The sequence below is a fragment of the Panulirus ornatus genome, chromosome 53, assembly GCF_036320965.1.
Source record: "Panulirus ornatus isolate Po-2019 chromosome 53, ASM3632096v1, whole genome shotgun sequence".
NCBI classification, from domain to species: Eukaryota; Metazoa; Arthropoda; class Malacostraca; order Decapoda; family Palinuridae; genus Panulirus; species Panulirus ornatus.
Genome location: NC_092276.1, coordinates 6,767,271 through 6,773,284, shown reverse-complemented (window position 1 = coordinate 6,773,284; position 6,014 = coordinate 6,767,271). Strand labels below are relative to the sequence as shown.

At 42.9% G+C, this 6,014-nt stretch overlaps 1 pseudogene; it reads left to right on the top strand.

Moving 5' to 3' along the window:
* The first annotated feature begins 4,846 nt into the window (after positions 1–4,846).
* LOC139765137 (phytanoyl-CoA dioxygenase domain-containing protein 1 pseudogene) lies at positions 4,847–5,735 on the top strand (annotated as a pseudogene).
* Positions 5,736–6,014: the final 279 nt, after the last annotated feature.

Below are 6,014 nucleotides of genomic sequence, written 5' to 3'. Positions count from 1 at the left end.
TTCGCCTCTCTGAACCACATTTTTCGTAAACAATTGTAGCAGATATGCTCTAATCCTTTTTAATTCACGTATTTCACATTTTATTATGCTATCATGCCAAATCATAGCTCTTCTTCCTAATGACTCATAATCATTTTCATATAACTACAAAGTTTTCACCTTATAACTCTTATTTTCCGTTATCATAAATCCTTATGTCTCTCTACCTATCTAAACTTCCATATCAATACAAATTCCCGGTACGTTTGTCCTCACCTGCCGCTTTCCCTCACTATCACAAGAACTAACTGTCAGGACAAAGAAAGACGACCCGGTGTCTGTGTCTCGCCTCTGGTGTGCTGACATCTTCCTCACTAAAGTTTGCGTTGTCAAGAACTAATAACATGTCAAGAGTACAGAAGAGGCAGCCACGGCTAAAAAGTGATGGTATTATGAGAAGTGTGCACTGAACTTAACACGACATTACTTAATGGCCTATTTACAAGTGTGGTAGGGTTATGGTTGAAACCAACCTAATCACTGTTAACTATGGCACTTAACGATCTTCAAAGGAAACGATATTTCATAAACTATGTTACAAGCCAACTGAACTTATGATATAAATAAGCCTTTCTGGCGCGTGTGCCCAGTATCCACGGCCAACATTATCTCAAAGTCATGCCAGAAAAGGACTAAAACATAAGAGATTTCATCAGTATCGAGGAATTTGTGAGGTGCCTCATGAGAGGAACTTGACAAAGTCTTAGAAGGCCACAACCTTCCACAGATGTGATGTAGGCACACTAGCCTGCCACTGATAATCAATGACCACTTCAGATATACTACTGATACCTAGTTATATCTTAAGACGTGTAACGTACGCTGACCTCTGCTGCTCCAGCAGTTTTACACACAGAAAACACAATAATGAATATTAGAGAGCAATATAAATAGAGGTGGAGTGGCCCGAGGCCTGTTCTGGAGCCTGGCCAACATCGTATTACAGTAAGAGGTTATAGAGTTGGCTGAGCAGTCGGTTTAAGTTAATCCCTGGTAGGTGTGTGCGTCACTTGACAATCCAAGAGGAAAACACTGATCGTTTCCACTTGACGCAGCAACATAATCGATTTTTGTGTAAAGTTTAAAGTTATATTTTGAAAATATTGGTTAAGTGAATGAATGCTCATAATATTGGCCAATCACTATACACTCCTGTGATGAAATGTAGACCAGCGAGTCTACTGTTGCTAAAGGAACTAACTAGTTTGACGTGTGTGTTGGCGCGCGCGCGCTCCCCGTGTTGTTCGGCCTTGAAAGAAAACGAGACGTATTTTAGCTGATGGCATGACGTGATGCATTTGGTGAGAGTTTATGAAGTGCACGTGGTGGTGTGCTAGGTCTGTGAAGTGTACGAGGTGGTGTGCTTGGTTTGTAAGTGCGTCGTTCCCACAGATGCCAATGTGTGTGTGTGTTTGTTCACCCTGCTCCAGGGTGTATATAAATGAACCGTCCATATGCTGCTGCACCAAACTATCTGCCAAACATTAAATGCAACAGAACTACATAACCCTACTCAGTATTTTCAATAACTCGCACCTTTCGTAGTGCGAGTGCCAGGTCGATATCGTACTGGAGTACCTGGTATGTAGTACCTTTCCTGCTGGACAAAGTACCTACCTGCCTGGATCACTTCAGTAATAAGCTCGGGAGGGAAGACCAACTGGAAGAACAATGTCTGTCACAGGTTTTATAACGTACCTGCCCCTGCAGTTGACCTGGCCAGACCGCACGCCATCCTTCATTTGTTTCAACAAAGACTGCCCTTCTGAAGCGTGGAATGCCGGGTCATGTTCCCTCTTGGTTACGTAGCCATCCTGTCCAGTTACCAACACTACCGTATTGACAACGCTTTCTATACAGAAGCCTGTTTAAGAAGAAGACATCATTGTTTGTATGAATCAAACGTAAATAAGTCCCCGAATAGGTAAGCAGTATGTAAATAACACCCGCACAGGTGAGCATTGTGTAAATAAGACCCGTACTGGTGAGCACTATGTAAATAAGACCCGTATTGGTGAGCACTATGTAAATAAGACCCGTATTGGTGAGCACTATGTAAATAAGACCCGTACTGGTGAGCACTATGTAAATAAGACCCGTACTGGTGAGCGCTATGTAAATAAGACCCTTACTGGTGAGCACTATGTAAATAAGACCCGTACTGGTGAGCACTATGTAAATAACACCCGCACAGGTGAGCATTGTGTAAATAAGACCCGTACTGGTAAGCACTATGTAAATAAGACCCGTACTGGTGAGCACTATGTAAATAAGACTCGTACTGGTGAGCACTATGTAGATAAGACCCGTATTGGTGAGCACTATGTAAATAAGACCCGTATTGGTGAGCACTATGTAAATAAGACCCGTACTGGTGAGCACTATGTAAATAAGACCCGTACTGGTGAGCACTATGTAAATAACACCCGCACAGGTGAGCATTGTGTAAATAAGACCCGTACTGGTGAGCACAATGTAAATAACACCCGCACAGGTGAGCATTGTGTAAATAAGACCCATACTGGTGAGCACTATGTAAATAAGACCCGTACTGGTGAGCACTATGTAAATAAGACCCGTACTGGTGAGCACTATGTAAATAAGACCCGTACTGGTGAGCACTATGTAAATAACACCCGCACAGGTGAGCATTGTGTAAATAAGACCCGTACTGGTGAGCACTATGTAAATAAGACCCGTACTGGTGAGCACTATGTAAATAAGACCCGTACTGGTGAGCACTATGTAAATAAGACCCCTACTGGTAAGCACTATGTAAAGAGGTCCCTGTACAGGCGAGGCCCTTTGTAAAGTTCTTGTGTAGATAAGTCGTATAAAAACGAGTTTCCGTATGAGTGAACCATAAGTCTCCCTGTATGTGAACCCAATGTGGGTCAGTCTCCTCGTAAGTATGTACCTGTTTACCTAAGCCCACACACACACACACACACACACACACACGAGCTTCCAGACACGTGAACCCTAAGAGAGCTGGTCCCCATGTACGTGAACCCCATGTAAATAAGTCCCAGTATAAGTACATTCTGCGTAAATAAGTATCGTAAAGGCAAGTCCCATGTAAATAAGTCCCGATATAGATGGGCCGGCCCTCTGTACGTAACTCCGTATAGGTATGTCCCATATAAATGAATCCCAGTTTAAGTGAGCGTACAGTCAACAGGTTCCCGTATATGGTAATCCCAGGTAAATAGATTCCACGTTGTAATCCTTTTGCGCTACCGCTTACAAGATGAGCATGTGGTGCACAATAAATTTGCCAGGGACACCGGTAATCAGTGACGTCGTAACAACCGCAAACTCAAACCTATGCAAAGAATGCTTCATGATAAGCGAGACCAAAATAATTAGGTGTCTGTGTTTCCATGTAAGCGACACTCGTGTAAATAAATCCCCACACAGGCGAGTCTTAAGTGGACAAGTCCCTGTCTACCTTGGGTAAGGCTCATGGAGCTAAGTCCCCATACATATGATGCCTAATATGAAGACTGGCCACATAGATACTGTCAGGAAGTTACAATGTAAGTTAAGGCACCAACTAAAGCACGAGTTCCCCCATTGGTCTGTAAGTTTCCGTATTGACAGGCAAGTTCACGCCCTGTGAGAGGTCCTCCCCGCATGATGTGTGATCACTGTCTGGTGGGTGTATCATGTGTGTCACTAAGAAGGTGTAGTATACCCCACGGGCTCCATCTGTCCTTACAACAGTCTAAGTGAACTCTGGACACAACCTCAGATATTTATGTATGTGTACTGTTCGGGGAAGGAGTTGACTGGCGTGGACACATCTCTACTATCATACATCTCAAACTTATATCTTTATTAAATCTCTAGTCATTCTATTCCAAATTCATCTTCACTATAAAACTACTTCTTTACATATTTCTTTAATTTTCTTAATTTCATGTTGTCACTTCTTTCTTAGACCAGTCCAAATCATCGGTTTATAAAAACTTAATGGTTGTCATCAGATCACTCACTCTTCCTTCCAACATGGGCCTCTAAGTCCATCCTAGTAACTCACTTTTTTAATTCTGGTAACGTCTTCGATGCCCTCCTCTACACCTTCTTCCATTAGCCCTTTGTGCTTCTTTATACGAGGTGACCAAATTTGAGAAGCACATTCTAGGTTTGGCCTTTTGGTGGACTTGAACAGCTTGTTTCATATTTCCTTAACCTTAAAAGCTAATATGATATTCGCCACACTGTATGACGTCAACGTAATATGGAACTCTGGCGACGGGTTGCGGAACATGATCACTTCCAAGTATTCTGACGCACACTACTAAAGCTTGCTTCCCGCTAAGTAATAATAAGACCTCTCATTTTCTCCCATCCTCATTACTTTACATTTGCTCGGGTTGAATTCCATCAACCATGTATCACAACAACTTCGGAGTCTGTTCAGGTCCCGTTGTAAGGTGATGTTATCCTCCTTACTTTTCACATGCCTCATGCATGGCCGTTGAATCAAATGCAAACGTCAGGAAGCCTAAATCTGCTGGTTCCAGAGCAGTCTGCTCTCTCTCTCTCTCTCTCTCTCTCTCTCTCTCTCTCTCTCTCTCTCTCTCTCTCTATATCTATCTATATATATATATATATATATATATATATATATATATATATATATATACACACACACACACACGCCAAGAGCAACTTCAGAGGGGTAGCTCAAGTATAAATCAGAAGAGCAACGCTTAAGGGGAACACCTACTTTCGAAAAAGCTACTTCCAAGCTAAGAAAACAGGAACTTCGATAGGGCCGACTTCCTTAACCTTCGGCGTTATGGCTGACCCTCTAAACCCAGAGCAACTAGCTCAGTTCCACAGGGGTGTCTGGTCGAGCCAGGATTCCTGACGGAGAGTGAAGTGGAGTCGCTGCAACGATCATGTCACCGCCTGGTAGATGAGATGGACCTCTCCCAGCATACCCCGACAATCTTCACCACTTCCCATCATGATCACGCCCGAAACGAGTATTTCCTCAACAGTGGTGATAAGGTCTGCTTCTTCTATGAGAAAGAGGCACTTAGAGAGGATGGCAGCCTTAAGGTAGACAGGCACCTGGCACTAATAAGATTGGTCATGCTTTACACTGGCTTGTGCCAGAGTTCAAGAAAGTTTCCTTCTCGGACAAGATAAAGCAAGCAGCTAGGCAGCTGGGCTTCGTGTCTCCGGCCCTTGTGCAGGCCATGTATATCTTTAAGCAGCCAGGCATTGTTGGTGAAGTAGCCCCGCACAAAGACTGCATGTTCCTGTCAACTGAGTCACAGAGCTGTATTGGATTCTGGTTTGCTCTGGAGGATGCGACACTTGAAAATGGTTGCCTCTGGTATACTCCTGGCTCCCACAAAAACCCCACCAATCGCAGGTTTGTCCGTAACCCTGAGAATACTGGAGATCTAACTGGCTTCACTGCACCTCCTGATCCATACAACCCTACAAATTATATCCCAATCCCTGTCCCTAAAGGTCCACTGGTGCTCATCAATGGTCATGTGGACCACAAGAGTGAGAAGAATACTTCATCTAATTCTTGCCACATTTATACTTTCCATGTTATTGAGCGCCACGACACAACTTGGGATCCACGCAACTGGCTTCAGCCCACAAAGGATATGCCTTTCACAGGACTTTATGAGAATGAGCCTTAAATTTCTATTTCTCATCAGGCAATTGAGTAAGCTCACATGCTACCATTTTGGCCTCATAAATGAGGAGGTTCATATATATATATATATATATATATATATATATATATATATATATATATATATATATATATATATATATATATATATATTTTTTTTTTTTCAAACTTCGCCATTTCCCGCGTTAGCGAGGTAGCGTTAAGAACAGAGAACTGGGCCACTGAGGGAATATCCTCACCTGGCCCCCTTCTCTGTTCCCTCTTTTGGAAAATTAAAAAAAAATTGAGAGGGGAGGATTTCCAG